This window comes from Petaurus breviceps, unplaced genomic scaffold, assembly GCF_028583685.1.
Source record: "Petaurus breviceps papuanus isolate PSGF00001 unplaced genomic scaffold, PetGlider_PUasm1.0 80, whole genome shotgun sequence".
Taxonomy (NCBI): Eukaryota; Metazoa; Chordata; class Mammalia; order Diprotodontia; family Petauridae; genus Petaurus; species Petaurus breviceps.
This window is the reverse complement of record NW_027186540.1, coordinates 1,298,951-1,317,915: the sequence shown is the minus strand read 5'-3', so window position 1 is coordinate 1,317,915 and position 18,965 is coordinate 1,298,951. Positions and strand designations below refer to the sequence as shown.

At 36.0% G+C, this 18,965-nt stretch overlaps 1 non-coding gene across 1 annotated transcript; it reads left to right on the top strand.

Annotated features, from left to right (window-relative positions):
* The first annotated feature begins 14,445 nt into the window (after positions 1-14,445).
* On the top strand, positions 14,446-14,551 carry LOC138176062 (U6 spliceosomal RNA). The gene has a single exon (XR_011172152.1). It is a non-coding gene; the product is annotated as a U6 spliceosomal RNA (small nuclear RNA).
* Positions 14,552-18,965: the final 4,414 nt, after the last annotated feature.

The following is an 18,965-nucleotide window of genomic DNA, read 5'->3' as shown; positions in this document are numbered from 1 at the left end:
TCTTTATTAAGGTAGGACTCTACTTCCACTGTGGAGGGCAAACTGTTGCAAGCTTCAAAGGTTTTGTGCAGCTGTTTTCAGACATACTTCAAGGGAAATGTATGTTTTCAGTTCTTCCAAGGGGGTATGATCTAAGGAGCAGTGTATACTCCTCTCCTGGACTGTTCTTTGATCTGTGAATGACCAGAAGCATTCCTTTCTGCCCTAGAACAATGAGGAGGGCCCCTCTCCACTCCTTCCATAAGCTCTGCTATACCCCTGATCCTCCTTGCCCCCAGGACTGTCATTCAGGACTGCGACCCAGGTCTAGGTGTGGGGAAAGCAATAGAGTCATGCCTCAGTGCTAGAAAAGAAATTCCTGTAATCTCCTTCTAACCAGTTATTTGATCCCTTAACCCTTTGTGGACTCAGAATTTCAGAAGCAGCCACTGCTGCTGCTACCACCACTTCTACACTCACTCTCAAGTCCTGTTCCTGGTTTGCTGGGGTTGTGCTGGGGCTGGAGCTGGTCTGTACTCCCTTCTCACCCACGTCCAACAGATGTTTTCTACTGACCTTCTAAGTTGTCTTTGGTGTTATTGGTCTGAGAAGTATGAAAACTGCCAAAGCTGCCAGTAGGTCAGTCCTCTGAGACATCTGGATTTATTTGGGCCCAAACTGTGCTGGTATGGCTTGTGTTGGAATGTGCTCCTCTCTTAGCCTTGTGCGACAGATCTTTCCTGTTGACTTTCCAGGTTGTCTTGAGCTGGAAATGTGTTTACTCTGCCTTTTATGGATTCTGTTTCCCTAGAATTTGTTTAGGGTCATTTTTACAGGTATTTGGAAGGGTTTGGGGGGACAGTTCACACAAGTCCCTGCCTTTACTCAGCCATCTTGGCTCAACCCACAAGAATTTGGTTTTATTAATTTTTACTGAAATATAGGGGTTTTAGCTCTGATTTCTGAGACATCTTTACAAGTCAAATTGCATTCCTAAAACTTACTTTAAAAATATTAATCAAACATGCATTTTAATTTCTCTGATGCTATCTATCCCATTTGGTAATTAACTATTCCTTCTATCCACCTATCTATTTGGTCATATCTTTAACTCTCTCCAATTTGTTATTATGGGAACTTTTTACACTGAAGACATGTATTTATATGAGCTTATCTTTGTATCAGTCTAAATTTGACTTCTATATTACTGTCTACTTTTTCCCAGTAGTTTTTTTTTGTATCATAAAATGAATCTACTACATATTTTTGTTTCTCAGTATTCAATACTTAATATCTTCCACTGTTATCTCTCTCACTTTTTTTACTAGTCCTAACTTATTTTAAGACTTATTGCTCTCAAATATAGTTTAAGACCTAGTGGGGTATATGGGGTGCTCAGAGAGGAGTAGTACCTGTGTTGTGATGGTTGACTAAAAAACCTTTTTCAGGGTTCCTTATCTAATTTTGTTTTACACTTGTTTTCTCCTGTGACTCCAAGAAGCCATAGCAGGTGAAACAGCTACACTCTGCTAAAACTATCTCAGAAGACAGCTAAACCAGGTTGACCATAATCAATACATCTCAAACCCATGAGTTATAGAGATTTCTACCCCAAGCATGTGAAAACTTCCCCCAGGGGAACAAAAGGATGAGAACAATTTTCTTCCATGGCCGTGAAGGTGGATAAAGCAGGTGCTGCAGAGTGCTTAGGGCTTGGTTGAACATCTATGACACCCAAGACACCCTATGCAACCTGGAACACCACTAATGATTCTGACTTTTCTCCTGCCACTGAACTTCAGTGAGTCTGGAAGGGAGAATGAGGCTGATGACTTTTTGGCCACTCCGCCTCACTGAAATCTAATTTGTGCACAAGTCAAGATACCAGAAATCACATTGTGATGCCATTGGTCATCTTTGAATACAAAGAGAAAACAAAAGCAATAAGAAGACCTGCCTGTTGCTGCTAAGCTCCTTTCATTCCCATGGTTTTTTTGCCCCATTATTTCCTACATTTATATAAGTTACATTACTATATTTTCTAGTTGTACAAGGTAATATATTGGTAGTTTGATTGGTAAAGCATAGTATAAGTAAATCAATTTATGTAGTATCATCATTTTGTCGTATTGTCTCAGCCTACCCATGAGCAATTACTGTGTCCAAATAGTTAAGCTTGTGTCAACTTCTGTAAGTAGTGGTTTGTGGTCGTATTTGTAGTTTTTCTTAGTACATAGAATAACAAGTATTTTGCTCCTCAGGATAGTCTTAGCCTAATTTTACCCTCCCCTGGCATACATGTGGTGTTTAATATGTGCCTATGGTTAACCCTTGCTTGAGTCATCTGCAATTGCACAAAGAAATTCATTAACATTTTCCCTATAAGGAAATGGAACAGTGGGTTGCATGTTCTTAGATTCCAAGAGTATTTTCAAACACATGATTATTTCATTGACTTACTGACCGGTTCAGGGGCAAAACAAAACAATACCAAAAAAAGGTTGCAAATACAACTTTGATCTTCTAGGCTTTTTTTTTAATATAATGTCATGTCTTTACAAGGCACGTGTATTTTCAGAGTCAGTTTTCTATCTCGAACAGGTATAATGGATTAACAAAAAATAGTCATAACTCATCACCTGGTCTATCTGATATAAAGAAGCATATATATATATATATTTTAAATTCCCATGTAGCTTTCTTTTAAAAGTTACTTTGGTATGTCCTGACATTCATATCTGTAAGGGTTATGGGATTTAAAGATCTCCCATGCCCCATGGACGTGCTGACATAGCAGAGCAAGAAAAAAAAAAAAAAGCCGAGCTAAGGGCCCGTGGTTTGGCGGGGGGCGGTTGCCCTTTTTTTTTTTTTTTTGAGTTAGGATTCCGGCTGAGCACTGCCAGGGGCCGGAGCTGCTGGGAGCGCTCTTCCAGGACGCTGGGTGGTTGCTGTGAGTGGGGAGAGGAGGACCTTTGCCTGAGGTAGCCTGTTTTGTTTTAAAGGCTTGAAAATGTGGGTGCTTTCTACTTTATCTACCTGTGCCAATATCATAACTACTCTGATGGCTTTCACTTTCTGGTTTTGGGACTCAGTCTTTTGGTATCTTAATAAATTTTCTAGTTTATTTCCCCAAATGGCAAACCTGACATATTTTGTGATGGATAATTATATCAGCATATTTGTAATCTCTATAGGCATTGTGAATATGGCATTGCTGATACATTTGGCGACGAGGATGGGATCACAAAATGTCAGGCCTCTATTTGGAAGCAGTGGGGCTTTAGAGGGAGAAATGGCTATTCCAGGATGGGAGGATTTGCCTTATTCCTCTCTAGCCAGAGAATGGGCTAAAAGCACAGGGCCCTGTGAAAACTGGGAACCAAGGCTAAAAGAGGGAGAACCTGGAGATTTGGAAAGATGTTTGAAAGCAATACCCATAGAACCAGGCAAAGAACTGGCAGGAGTGTGCAGGAGAGGCTGGGTGCTGCTAACAAGTTATCGCCTTATGTGTAAAAGTAGGGATAAGCTGCTGAAGGAAAGAGCTAGGATGGCTAGGGAGTCAGCTGGTTTGCCTGAGGATTCTTCTGTGTCACAGCACTCAGAAGAGAAAACTGGAGGGACTCATGTGGTCCAGGAGCAAGCTACTGTTCATGTAGCTAAAAGGAAGCAAAAAACTAGCAGAAGGAATGGGCATGCAGCTTTTGTACAGGCTGGGCAGAGTTGCCCTGACAGCTTCCAGGAGAATGTGTGTGAGGAGAATGGAACAAGGTTAGATGAGGAGTCTCCTAATGTAGAAGCTCTCCCCATACGAAGAAGAAGGCAGGAGAACCACCGAGGCAAAACAGAGTCCAGGGAGATAATTGAGGATTTCACTCAACAGGAGATCACTGATATATTGAGTAGATTTACCCAAAGAATGGGGGAGTCTTTAGTGTCTTGGATAGTAAGAATCACTGATGAAGGCGCAGGAGGAATAACACTGGACAATGAGGACTGTTTAAAATTCATAAGTATCATTCAGAATCCTTTTGTACACAAGGCTTTTAGGGATCACCATATGCAAGGAGGAAATAACAAAACGAGTCTTCTAGCTTTAGCTGCAGAAGGTTGCAAAAAGCAATATCCAACTGAATCTATGTGGCCTAGGGGAGACAGACCCTGGTACTCACTTAGAGACTGTATGAGAAAGTTAAAGGACGAGGTAATGAAAACTGCTATCCTGATTGGAGATGCAAATGCATATTATGATCAACCCCTAGGAGTTCCTCATAGAAATATCATAGTGAAGACGGCTCCTCCTGCATATAAGCACCTAATTCTGACTCTTTTAATTGGAGAAATAGGGCACCCTCTTTCAGAGGTGCTGGATAAGATTTCACAATTAAGCGATTTAGGGGAATGGGAAAAAGACAAATTGCCTCGAGAGAGAAGAGTAAACAGCCAGAGGATTCAGAGACAAAATAGACCCACAAGAAGGGAACTGTTCACTGCTCTATTAAGAGCTGGGGTGGATTTTAGAAGAATAGATGGTATTCCAACTGAAGAGCTGCATAAGCTGTACCAAGAAAAGGTACTTAGCATTAGAATGAACAGGGAAGCAGGAACCACCCCCGCAGGTATTTCTGAATCTGAATCTTTGTATCCAAGTTTGCCCCACCTTCACGGGGAATAGGAGATAGGCCAAGCCCCAGCCCAGATAAAAGAAATATGCAGAAGAGATTGCAGACCCCATATTGGTTTAACAATATATTGGAAGAATGGATCAACTACTGTGACTAGGGCACTGATTGATACTGGGGCTGAGGCCACACTTATCTATGGAAACCCTGAAAAGTTTAAACTTGGAACTCCTATTACCATCACAGGTCTAGGAGGCACTGAAATATCAGCCAGACAGGTTAAAATAACAATGAAAATTGGGCAGTTACCTAAGAAGGAATATGCTGTGGTTGTTGTACCCATTCCTGAATACATCATTGGAATAGATGTATTGAGAGGCATGACTCTGAATTTACCTGAAGGAAGATACCAATTTGCTGTGAGGAAGATAGGAATTAATACAGTTTTAGTGGGAAAACTAAAAATGGACCCAATCACTTTACCTGAACCATCTGAAATAATTACTTTAAAACAGTATCGTGTGCCAGGTGGGCAAGATGAAATTGCCACTACTATAAAGGAATATGTTGAAGCAGGAGTGTTAGTCCCTACAACCACAAGATGGAATAATCCTGTCTGGCCAGTAAGAAAATCAGATGGGACATGGAGAATGACTGTGGATTATAGACAGTTGAATAAGGTGACTCCTTCTTTGTATGCTGCTGTTCCAGATACCATCACCTTAATAGAAAGGATCCAGAAATATGATGGGACTTGGTATGAAGTTATTGACTTGGCAAATGCCTTCTTCACCATCCCAATAGACTCTAAACAATGGGACCACTTCGCTTTCACTTGGCAGGGTAGACAATATACTTTCACTCGCTTGCCACAAGGGTACATACATAGCCCCACTATTTGTCACAGGATTGTGGCTGAACAGTTGGATGAATTAAAGCTACCTGGTGTACAGCTTACCCACTACATTGATGATATCATGATACAGGGAAACATAATATTATCCAAGAACCTATTAGCAAACATCATTTTGGAAAATTTGAACATGAGATTGGGCAATAGCTCTGCAACAGATTAATTTCTGGTAAATTTAGATTGGTACCAATTTTTTTAAGAAGGTCCATCACTCTGTTCCAATGGTTCTCAAAATTTTTGGTCTTAGGAAACATTACATTCCTAAAAATTACTGAGGACCTAAAAGATCTTTTGTTAATTGGAGTTATATCATTTATATTTGGATATATAATATTGTAATTGTTATTATGTGTAATTAATGGGAGGCATATCTATGTATATTTATGATATATTTATATTAGAAATTAAAATATCACAGTATTATTATGAAAATATTTTTGACCTTATAGACTCTGAAAGGATTTCAGGTTTGGTTAGGCTCTCCAGACCACATGTTGAGATCTGATACTCTAAATAAAATTGATCAGGATAGAAAGAAAAATAAGAGGGAAATTTTACATATTTTTTTATTTAAATACTTAATTTTTCCAATTACATGTAAAAACAGTTATTATTTTTTTTTCATTCTGAATATCAAATCCTCTCCGTCTCTTATTACCTTCTGCTGTCATTGAGAAATCAAGCAATTTCACTTAAGTTGTACATGTGCAGTATTGCAAAACATATTGCCATAATTGTCACATTGTAAAGGAAAATAGAGTCCTCCCAAAAACCACAATCAAGAAAAATAAAAAGAAAGTATCATGCAATCTGCACTCAGACTCTGTTGTTGTTGTTGATTTTTTTTTCCTCTGGAGCTGGATAGCATTTTTCATCATGACTCCTCTGGATATTTGTCTCAGAACATTTTATTACTGAAAATAGCTAAGTCAATCACAATTGATTGATGTACAATATTTTTGTTACTGTGTACAATGTTCTCCTTTGCATCAATTCATGTGAGTCCTTACAGGTTTTTTCTAAACACACCCTGCTTGTTATTTCTTGTAGCACAACAGTATTCCATCAAAATGATATAACAAAACTTGTTCACCCATTCCCCAATTGACAGCTATGACATCAATTTTCATTTCTTTGCCACCACTAAAAGAGTTCACACACACACATACACAAACAAACACACACACTTTAATGTAGGTCCTTTTCATTTTTTTTAATCTTTGGGATACAGACCTAGTAGAAGTGTTACTGGATCAAAGGGTACACAGTTTTATAGCCCTTTGGGCATAGTTCCAAAATAACATCTAGAATGATTACATTAGTTCACAACTCCACCAACAGTGCATTAATATCCCAATTTTCCCTCATCCACTCTAACATGCATCATTTCCATTTTCTATCATATTAGCCAATCTGATAGGTATGAGGTGTGAAAAAATAACCTCAGAATTATTTTAATGGGCATTTCTATAATCGATACTGATTTAGAGTATTTTTTCATATCACTATAAATAGCTGTGATTTCTTCATCTGAATATTGTTCATATCCTTTGTCGATTTAGCAATTGGGGAATAACTTATTCTTATAAGTTATTATACATATATATTCTTATAAATTTGACTCAGTTGTCTATATATTTGAGACATAAGGCCTTTATCAGAGAAACTTGCAGTAAAAATAGTTTCCTAGTTTTCTGCTTTCCTTTAAATCTTGACTACATTGGTTTTCTTTTTATAAAATATTTAAACTTAATTTAATCAAAATTATTCATTTATATCCACTAATAGTCTCTATCTCTGACTATAGCTTCTTCCCTTTCCATAGATGACAGGTAAATTATTCCACACTTTCCTAATTTATCATATCACTGTTTCTGTATGAATCATATACCTATTTTGACCTTATCTTGCTATATGGCACAGGATGTTGGTCTATACCTAGTTTCTGCCAAACTGCTTTCCAGTTTTTTTAAGCATTTACATCAAATAGTTAGTTCTTGTCCAAAACCTTTGATCTTTGCATTCAAAAATACTTGTTTATTATTGGCATATACTACTGTTTATTTGGTATCTAATCCATTCCTCTTATCCACTTCATTTCTTAGTTAGTACTATATAATTTTGATAATTAAAACTTTATAACATAGTTTCAGATCTGATGCGACTAAGCCACCTTCCTTTACATTTTTTTCATTAATTCCTTTGATATTCTTGACCTTTTGTTCCTCCAGATGAATTTTGTTATTTTTTTATCTCTGTAAATAACTCATACTTTATTTAGTATGAACCTGAATAGGTAATTTAATTTAGGTAAAATTGTCATTTAAAAAATACTGACTCAGCTTACTTCAGTAATTAATATTTTTCCCATTTGTATAGATCTGACTTTATTCATGTGAAAAATTTTGAAATGATTTTCATATAGTTCCTGAGTTTGTCTTGGCAGGTAAACTTCCAAGTATTTGATTTCTTCTACAGTTATTTTAAATAGAATTTATCTTTCTATATTTTGCTGTTGTACTTTGTTGGTAAAATATAGAAATGCTGATTTATGTGGATTTATTTTATATCCTACAACTTTGATTAGGTTGTTAAGTATTTTAATTGGTCTTTTAATTGATTCTCTAAGTTTATCATCATATGTCTTCAAAGAATGATAGTTTTGTTTCCTCATTTTCAATGCTAATTCCTTTGTTTTTTTTTGTTGTTGTTTTTCTTGTAATGGTGCCCTATCTAGGGTTTCTACTACAATACTGAGCAATAGTGCTGATAATTGTCATCCTTGCTTCAGCTGTCATCCTGTTGGAAAGTCTTCTAGTTTATCCTCTTTATAAATAATGTTTGCTGATGTTTAAGATAGATAATACTTATGAATTTGAGGAAAGATCCATTCATTCCTATGCTTTCTAGAGTTTTTAATAGGAATGAGGGTTGTGCTTTTTTTTTCTTAGAAGTTTCTGTATCTATTGAGATAATTCATATGATTTTGTTAGTTTTGTTACAGATAGTAAAACTCTTCTGGGGGTGGGGTGGAGGAAACCTCAACTTTCCCTCCTCAGAACTGCATGAATCTTTTTAAAACTGAGAAAGAAGTCAAGGAGATGATTGGTAAAACAAAAGGCTGATATGAAAGACCTCTGAAAAAAACAGAAAGATAATAGAAAAATAATATAGCTTTTTCTCAGTAGTACATAGCATCTACACAAAAATTGAACATGTATCAGAGCACAAAAATCCAAGAATCATAGAAAAGTGGGAATATTAAATACTTTTTTTCAGATTATATGGCAATAAGAATTACAATTAATAAAGGGCCACAAAAAGATGTCATGAAAATTAATTGGAAATTAAATAATCTCATACTGAACAATGAGTAGATCAAAAAACAAATCATAGAAATATTAATTTCAACAAGAAGAATGACAGCAATGAGAGAAAATACCAAAATTTATGGGATGCAGGCAAAGCAGTATTTAGGAAAAAATATATTGGTAAATGCATACATGAATATACTAGAGAAAGAAAAGATCAGTGAATTGGGCATGCAACTAAAAAAATCTTTTCCATCCTGAAACAGTAACCAGGGTTCTAGTTCCTGCTAGTGTTTCTCCTCACACTAGATCATGACCCAGACCTGAATATGGGCAATGCAGCAAAATCCTTCTTTCAGTGCCAACAAAGGATACCCTATAATCTCCTTCTGGCTGGTTGTCTGACCCCTTACCATCTGTGGTCTGAGAGACCAGAAGTAGCTATTGCAGAATGCCTGCATTGTTGTGTCCTGTGCTGAACTGGGCTCCATTCATACCCCAATGAGACAAACCTTTCTTACCATCCTTCTAAGTTGTTTGGATCCAGAAAATTGTTTCACCTTTATTTTGCCACTCCACAATTCATTTCTGAGGCAATATTTTAAAGTTATTTGGAGGAGAATTTTAGAGAGCTCAGGAAAGTCCATGCCTTTACTCTGCCATCCTGACTTTGTCCCAAATAAACATTTTTTCAATCTCTGATAATATTAAATAGTATCCGTTGAGGTAGATCAAAAGAGGGGGGTGTAATAAAATATCTATCCAAGAGGCCAGTGGACAAACTTTTGCAAAAGAATTATAGAAACTAAGAAGTCTATAGGCAAATGGACCTTTTATATCACTCAATTCTAGCTGCTAAAGCAATTTATCTTTTATTTTTATATTAAGAGAACCTGTCCATCTGGTTGCCTGTAACTCCTTCAGTCTAAACCATGTGAAAGATAACATAAAATTGAATAAGGCCCCAGGAGTAAATCTATTATCAACAGAATTGTTTAGAATCTGAACTCAGTTGTAGGTTCAATTCTTGTCATATAATTTATATTAGTACTATAGGTATCATCTCCTTAAGATAGACAGAACTTGTACTCTACATATCCCTTAAAAGAGACATTGTATTTGGATTGAATGTTTGCTGAATTTAAAATAATTCGACCTGGATCTTTTTCTTACTAAGTAAAAAATAGACAATTCACTTAACTTCTCTGAATCTTCTCTTTTCCTTTTTTTTTCATGTATAGCCAAATCAAAATTTTTACCACTTAAATCACAGGGGTGTTTAGTGGAATGTGTTTTGTTAAGAGCAATTATTATTATTATTATTTTTGCTTTTTGGAGAGGGGAAGTTAGGGCAACTGGGGTTAAGTGAGTGGCCCAAGGTCACATGACTAATTTTTTGTTAAATGTCTGAGGTCCGATTTGAACTCAGGTCCTCCTGATTCAACAGCCAACATGACTTCACTGCACCACCTAGCCGCCCCACAAATATTTTATTGTTATGGATTGTTTTTTTTACTATTTAAAAATAGTAATTTTGCTGATTTTGATTTCTCATTATGCCTCCTTCACTTTGAGATACATTCTTTATTTTTATTGACTTATTTTACATTCTTTTATTTTTAAATTTGTTATCCAAAATAACTCTTTCATCCCTTCTACAGTTTACCCTTCTCACTGAGAAGGCAAGCAGTATAATATCAAGTATACATTTGAAATCATGTAAAACATATTTCCAGATAAGCCACATTGCAAGAAAAAAAAAGAAAATTACACTTCAATTTGCATTCAGAGTTTACCAGTTTTTTCTTTAGAGGTAGATAGCATTTTTCATCATAAATCCTTTAAAATTGTCTTGGATCTTTTTATTGACCACAGTAGCCTAGTCTTCCAAGTTGATCATCATTTCAACATGATTATTACTGTACTCAATGATCTCCCTGTTCTTTTCACTTGACATCAGTTCATATAGGTCTACCTATGTTCTTCTGAAACCATTCTCCTGGCCATTTGTTATACTACAATAGTACTCCATATGCCACAATTTGTTCAGTCACTCCTCAATTGATGACATCTTCTTGATTTCTGATACTTTTCCATCACAAAAGAGTGGATATAAATATTTTTGTACACATGTGTCCCTTTCCTTTTTCTTTGCACTTTATAGGATACACATCTACAAATGCTATTGCCATTTGGGAACAGTTCCAAATTGTTTTCCAGAATAATTGAACCAGTTCACTACTCCACCAATATTCCATTAGTGTGCCATATAAGGTGTCTTATTTCAATTTCTATTTTACTTTCTAGTACTATCAGTGAAGTTGTCCTTGGTAATTTCTTGAAATATAATGTATTGGCTCTTCTTTTGAACATGACTTTCCAGTAGTCCAATAATTCTTAAATTATCTCTCCTTAATCTATTTTCAAGGTGAGTTTTTTTCCCAATTAGGTATTGCACATGGTTTAAATTTGTTTATTATTTTGATTTTGTTTCATGATTTCTCATGGAGTCATTACCATCCACTTGCCCAATTATAATTTTTAAGTAATTATTTTCTCCAGAGACATTTTGTACCTCTTTTTTTCCATTTTTCAATTCTCTTTTGAAGGTTTTTTTTCCCTTCAATAAATTTTTGTTTCTTTCTTGCCATTAGACCAATTCTGTTTTAAGGTTTTACATTCTTCAATTTTTGTGCATCTTTTACCTAGCTATTAATTCTCTTTTCATAATTTTCTTCCATCACTCTCATTTCTTTCCCTAATTTTTTCTCTACCACTTTCAACACTTTCTTTAACTCTTCCAACAATTCATTTTGCTTTTTTGTTTTGTTTTTTTTTGGCAGGGACTTTCATTTTTAATAATATTTTATTTTCCCCAATTATATAGCAAAACAATTTTTAGTATTTTAAGTTTTGAAGTAAATCTCTTTCTTAGTAATTCCCTTCCCTACTCCCTGAGATCATAAACATTCTAATATAGGTTATGCATGTTCAATCATGTAAAAAAATTCTATGTTAGTAATTTTGTACAAGAAGATTTGAATAAAAAGAGCAGAGAAGGAATTAAGTAAAAAAGGAAGGAAGGAAGAACAGAAAAGAAAAATAGTATGCTTCACTCTGTATTTACAATACATAGGTTTTTTCCCCCTTGAGAGGCAGAAATGCTTCATCATTAGTCCTTTGGGGTTGTCTTGGATCATTGTATGGCTGAGAATATTTGTCATTCACAGTTTTTCATTGTACAATATTGCTGTTATGGTGTACAGCATTCACATAGTTCTACTCACTTCTCTTTACATAGTTCATGTCAGGCTCTACAGGGTTTTATGAAATCATCCTGCTTGTCATTTATTCCCTCAAAATATTATAACATAGCTTGTTTGTCCATTCCTCAGTTGATTGGTATCCCTTTGATTTTCAATTCTTAGCCACAACAAAAAGGGCTGCTATAATTATTTTTGCACAAATATGTCCCTTTCCATTTTTTATGTCTTTGGGATATAGATTTAATACTACTTCCAGTAATTCTCATCAGGTTTAGGTCAACTTGGCATTTTTCTTTAAAGATTATTGGGTAGCTCTTTTCACATTCTTGTCCTCTGGCTTTGTGTCTTGGTCTTCTCCACCACTCTAATAATGTATTTTTTTTACCTTTATGTTCAACTTCTTTTTTGTTGTTTCTTAATTTTTCCTCTTTATTTCTTGACTTTAAACTTTATATTAAAATTGTTCCTTTCTCTCCTAGGGGTGGGGAAGCACTTTTCCAAATTTCAGGTTTTTTCATGCTACTGTTTTCAGCGTTTTGTGTGGGGGTCTGCAAGTGTTCAGTGCTTCCAAGGTGGTATGATGTGGGGAGAGACTTGCTCAAAGCTCTTGTAGTCTTACTCCATTCTTTTTCCAGGAAGAACCCCTTCTCTTCAGCAGCCAGAAAGAGTAGACCTCTTTTTCCCCCTGAAACTTTGACCACATTTTCTGTTCCTCTAATGCTATAAGCATTAGTCCTCCTCTTGACCCTGGAGCTGTGACTCCAAGCTGTATATGTGAAATCAGCACCAGATGCAGCCAGTGCCAGCAATAGGTCCCCCTAATCTCTGACCAGTTCTTTGACCCCCTTGCCATCTCTGGACTGAGAGCTCCTGAAGCTAAGGCTACAGCCTCTGATGCTTCTGCCACATGTGCACTCCTCATAGACCTCCACCCCAATGTCACAGACCTCTCCTATAGACCTACTAAGTTTTCTTGGACTGGAAAAAAAATCTCACTATGATCTTTTCTGAAGTCTGCCACTCAAACATTTTATTTGAGACATTATTTTAATTCTTTGGAAGGGTAAATTGAGAGTTCAGCTGAGTTCTTTTTTTTTTTTATCATTTTAGTTCTCCTTGCCTACCCTGTTATTCCCTTTCATGAACAAACCTGCTTAATTGAAGTAAATGTTGCTCCTACGACATCCTCCAAATTGCGGTTTAATTATTTTCTAGATCACTCCACTATAAGAATGTAGCAACTGTTGTATAAGAATACTAGACCTTCTGACATAGATCCTCCAAGGAGAAGAATAAAGGGCTCAAAAGGTATCGTGAAAGATATAGTCATTGCTGATCTTGTGAAGACATAAGCATTTAATCAACCTTTTGGTGTTCTTAAAACATTTGAGCATTTGTACTAGACTTTTCCTAGGGACACACAAAACACAACCAAACATAGACATAAAGAAAAATTCAGACAAATAATGAGATTTACTGTATGCCATAATACTTTTCCATTAAGAACTCTCTCAGTCCTCATGGCCTCTTTGTTCTACCATAATTATTTCTATTCCCCAGAGCCAATTTATGAAAACCAATCTAGAGATGTGGGTCCTATCCGATATTGTATGCTTACTATAGCCAGCCTCAAACTGGGAGAAAGCTTCATTCTCTCATTAGATCTATTAGTGGTAATTGCCCTGGTCATACTGACTGAGTTTAACTGCCCTGTTCTTCCATCATTGTGGTAACAATCTTCAAAATGATCCTAGCTTTCTTCTCAACAATATGGCACTGGATTTTCTGAAATAATATCTTGCACAAGGAGGAAGAAAATGTGAAATATAATCATTCCCCTCCACTGACCACTTTTATGCCTCTTTCATCTTACTTAAAAACACCTAAGAGCAACTTAAGGCTATTTGCAGCTTGCATTGATCTTTCCTCAGCCTTTACTTCCATAGCCAAGGAACATATAGAGACCAAATCATATGATCTTGATATACTTTTTTCTCAGCTACTTACAATTATCTAGAGCCAGAACCATAGGATTACTGTTAAAATTGGAGTGTGAATCAAGGGTCTCATGATAGATATAATTTTAGCCCCAAATGTGGGCCATTTTCCTAGCCCCCCTTCTTTTCAAAAATAAATATTATTAAACTCATTTCTTTTTTATAGTGCCTGAATTTTCCTCAGTATCCCTCCCATTCCACTTACAGAAAATAATCCCTCTTAACAAAGACCCCCTTAGTTTTCATTCACAGATAAACATCTTTTGCTTTGTATAAATTGTGTTTCATGTAAATATTTTTAAAAGTAAAATATGACAGACTGAGTATCATAATTTTCTTTTTTGAAAGGATAACTAGGTAATTATTTTAGTATTATATATTAACACAATATGAAATAATGCATAGTATATTAGCATGGTCTCTGTGTAAGTATGACATGTAAATTAGTGAAGTGTTTCATGTCTTTCAGTTGTTTTTGTTTGTTTCCGAACTGGAGAAAGTATTTTTTTTTAAAAGACTACTGGGGGACAGCAAGGTACTGGGAGTGGCCGGGTAGCACAGCCAATAAGAACACTGGCCCCAGTGTTGGGATGATCTGGGGATCGAATCTGGGCTCAGACACTTAGCACCCACCCAGAAACACCTGGCTGTGTAACTTTGAGCAAGTTATTTAAACCCAATTGCTTAAAAAAAAAAGAAAGGAAAAAAAAAGACTACTAGGAATGCTAGAAGCATTTTGGGTAAAATTAACATCATTTTTAACCATCTCCCGCATACCCCAGTAAGCTCAAAATAGCTGCATGAAGAAACTGAGTAATACAGGCTGGATCAAGCAATCGACATGTATTAAGTGTCTACTATTTGTCAGTAATTGTGCTGATCACTGGATGAAGGCAAAACAATAAGTAGGAGTTTCTATGGTCAGAGATTTTGCCTAGGAAAAGATATATGAAGTGTGTGGGGACTACTCGAGGACAAGGGCCATTTTTATATCATCCTCTTAGGCATATTTGTAAAAGTTATCTGATATGATTCTCTTTTATTAATGTTGTGAATTTTGACCTTTGATATTCAATTTGCATATACATTTGAAATTATTATGGCATACACTAAAGACACTATTCTAACTCCAATTTCTGCCAAACTGTTATCTAGTGTTCATAGCAAAAGGGGAACCTATGTCATAGTTTTAAAAGTGAGTATTTCATAAATTTGAATGTTATACTTGTAGGGTCCTTGGCTAATCTTCTCTGGATCATTTTAATTTTAGCATAAATGTGTATGTATATGTTTGTATTTATATATAACTTTTAAAATACAGAAATGATGAAATGAAATTAATGTGACATGAATTGCTGTCATTTTATTGGTTGAAATACCATTCTTATTATGTAAAACAAATCCACATCAGACATATAACATTTTTAATATATCTTCAGAATAAGACCTCTCACTATATAATTGAAAAAAATTACCTTCCTTAAATTTTCAGACACCGAAACTACAAGAACATTCTCAGCAAGGTAATAAGTGTTTAAAAATATTGGTTGTTGAATTATTAACCTGGCACAAAGAACACAACCCAAAAGAAAGGTGGTGACCTTCAGGGGCCCCAGTTTGCTGTCCAACAGGGTCTTCTAAAGCTGTATTCAAGGTACCAGCAGATTATGGAAGAATCCTTGCATCAATGTACTTGTACTTGGAATAATGAAAACTTCAGCCACTATCATATATATATATATATATATATATATATTGTTGTTAGTTTATGGAATAAAGATTTCCATAGCATAGTATAATAAAAAAATAAAAGATGATTGTCCACGAAACTGCAAATCCATTATTTAAAACTTTCTATTTCTTTTAAATTCACAAGATATAAGTTACAGTTTTTTCCATTCTTCATTCTCCTCTCACCCTAGAGATAACTACCATTAGATACAAATATATATATATATATATATAATATGTATATATATGTATACACATGTAAAATCATTTTATACATACCTGTATTTATCAGTTCTTCCCTTGGATGTAGAAAGTGTCCTCCTTCATATGTTATTTTTTAGTCAGTATGGATATTTATAATAGTCAAAATGACTTATTAACTCAAAAATTTTCTTAAAACAATATTGCCAGAGCTGGGGGGGGTAGAGCCAAGATGGCAAAGTAAAACCATAAATTTGGCATGGAGTACGCTTCAACCATCTCCAATAACTGTAAGAAAAAAATGACTCTAAACAAATTTTAAGGGTACAGAACCCAAAAAGAGACAGAGAAACAAATCTCCCACTGAGAGCAGCCTGGAAGGCCAACAGGAAATGTCTATCACAGTGCGCTGAGAGCTGAGTGCAGTCCCCAGTGGGCCATGGTTCTGGCCCCAAGGCAGTCCCGACTAGTGCACAGATCCAGCAAGAGCAGGCTTCAGTAAACAGAATGACCAGCAGTTGTGGTGGTTTCCAGACTCCTCAACCCATAAATACCAAAGAGAAAATAAAAGATCAGTTGGAACACTGTTGTAAGAGTGGAGGAACAGCATGGTCCAGCCACTGCCCCTGGAGTGAGAAGTGGAAGAAGTGTGGTGGTGACACATGACTTGCTTTCAGAGCTCCTGGCATGCAGATCATAGGAGAACTAAGTGACCATCCAGAGGGTAATTGTCCTTGTTTGACCTTCCTGGATATTGATAGTGGTCTTGGGTGGTGGTCCTGGGTCAGTGGCCAGTGAGTCAGAGCTCGTGGAGGCTGTAGAGGGGCCACCCTACTAATAGCTCTGGCAGTTGTGAAAATCCCAACGATTTGGGACAAAGCTCTATCCATGGAAAAAGAGCTCAAAAGTCAAGTAATAGAGGCAAGATGAGGAAGTGCAATCAGAACATACAATCCTCTTTTGGGGACAAAATGGATCAAAGCATGGAACTGGAGGAGGACAACTAAAGCAGAACTCCTTCATCAAAAGCTTTCAAGAAAAAAATATGAATTGGTCACAGGCCACAGAGGAGCTCAAGAAAGGACTTTGAAAATCAAGAGAAGTGGTGGAAAAACTGGGAAGAGAAATGAGCATAATGCAAGGTGTTAAAGGAAACCCAACAAAATTATGATGACAATAACACCTTAAAAAGTAGACTAACTCAAATGGGAAAAGAGGTCCACAAAGTCAATGAAGAAAAGAATGCCTTAGAAAGTTGAATTTCCCAGATGGAAAAGGAATTTCAAAATCTCAATGAAGAGAATAACACCTTCAAAATTGGATAGGAGCAACTGGAAGCTAATGACTTTATGAGAAATCAAGATATTATAAAACAGATCCAAACAAATGAAAAGGTAGAAGGCAATGTGAAATATCTCATTGGAAAAACCACTGACCTGGGAAACAGATCCAGGAGAGATAATTTAAAAATTTTTGGACTACTTGAAAGCCATGATAAAAAAATCCCTAGAAATCATCCTTCAAAAAATTCTCTAGGAAAATTACCCTGATATTTTAGAATCAGAGGACAAAATAGAAATTTAAAGAATTCACTAATAACCTCTTGAAAAAGATCCCCAAAAGAAAACTCCTAGGAATATCATAGACAAATTTCAGAGTTCCCAGGTCAAGGAGAAAGTATTACAAGCAGTCAGGAAGGAACAATGTGAATATATTGTGGAAATACAATCAGGATAAGACAAGTTTTAGCAGCTTCCACATTAAGGAATAGAAGGGCTTGGAATGTGATATTTCAGAGGTCAAAGGAGCTAGGATTAAAAACAAGAATCACCTAACCAGAAAAACTGAGCATAATGATTCAGGGGGGAATATGGTCATTTAATGAAATAGAGGCCTTTCAGGCATTCTTGATAAAAAAAACTGAGGTGAAATGAAAATTTTATTTTCAAATACAAGAAGCAAAAGAAGCATGAGAAGGTATAACAGGAAAAACAAATCCTAAGGAACTTATTAAAGTTGAACTATTTACATTCCTACATAGAAAAAATATAATTGCAACTCATTAGACTTTTCTCAATATGAGGATAGTTGAAGGGAATATATTTGTATATATGCATACATACATACATATGCATGTATAAGAGGGTATATGTGTGTTTAAATATATATGTGAGTGTGTGCATATGTGTGTACATGTATACATAGACAAAGAGCACAGAATGGGTTGAATATGAAGGGATGGTATCTAAAAAATAAAACTAAGAGTTGAGAGTGAAATATATTGGCAGAAGGAGAAAGAGAGAGATAGATTAGGGTAAATTATCTCATATAAAAGAGGCAAGATAACACTGTGACAATGTAGGGGAAGAACAGGAAAATGAAAGGGAGTGAGTCAAACTTACTCTCATTGAATTTGGCTTAAGGAGGGAATAACATACACATTCAGTTGGGTATCTTATCCTATAAGAAAACAGGGGGGAAGGGGATAAGGGGGGTCATGAGAGAAGGGAGGGCACTTTGTGGGAGAGGGTAGTTAGAAGCAAATGCTTTTTTTTTAAAGCAATTAGGGTTAAGTAACTTGCTCAAGGTTACACGGCCAGGTGTTTCTGGGTGGGTGCTAAGTGTTGGAACCTGGATTTGATCCCCAGATCATCCTGACACTGGAGCCGGTGCTCATACTTGCTGTGCTACCTGGTTGCCCCAAAACAAACACTTTTGAAAAAGGACAAGGTTAAAGTAGAAAATAGAAAAAGTGGGGGTTGGGACAAGGATGAGGGAAATATAGTTAGTCTTTTACAATATAACTATTATGGAAATGTTTTCTGTAACTACATATGTACAACCTATGTTGAATTCCTTGTCTTCCCAGTGGGAATGCATGAGGAGGGAAGAAGAGAGACTGTGGAACTCAAAGTTTCAAAAAACAAATGTTAATGCATGTTACATGC